The following is a 396-nucleotide window of genomic DNA, read 5'->3' as shown; positions in this document are numbered from 1 at the left end:
CACACAAAACCACATACACAGAGCTAGGTACCGCTTTTAGGAAATAGGTCTTTTGTGGAAAGAAGCTTTCACTGAATGCTTTTGATTTCAGTTTGAAAATGATCCGCAAATGCCGCGAGTATTCTGTGGAATTCGAATCTCGAGTTAAGTTCCATCTTCTTTTTTTTGCGATTTCATTTTACCCATCTACCTGCTTGTCTAGCTCTATATTGAAGTTACTGATGTAGATATATAGAGGTACAAACAAAATACAGTGAAATGTGATTGTGCTTTCAAGTTAACTCCCCTCTCTGATTTATATGTGCATAATATTTTTGTAGCTATTTTATCATCATTTGTTATATTAAAAGTCTATATTTTATCAAAGAGGATAGATATTGAGATGATATGTAAACA

At 33.1% G+C, this 396-nt stretch overlaps 1 protein-coding gene across 1 annotated transcript in view; it reads left to right on the top strand.

The window, feature by feature from the left end:
• LOC119591376 overlaps positions 1–396 on the top strand; it is a 25,396-nt gene that overhangs the window by 18,435 nt on the left and 6,565 nt on the right. The gene's annotated exons all lie outside the window — the stretch shown is intronic.

The sequence above is a fragment of the Penaeus monodon genome, chromosome 28, assembly GCF_015228065.2.
Source record: "Penaeus monodon isolate SGIC_2016 chromosome 28, NSTDA_Pmon_1, whole genome shotgun sequence".
Classification (NCBI taxonomy): domain Eukaryota; kingdom Metazoa; phylum Arthropoda; class Malacostraca; order Decapoda; family Penaeidae; genus Penaeus; species Penaeus monodon.
This window is presented reverse-complemented; position numbering and strand designations above follow the sequence as displayed.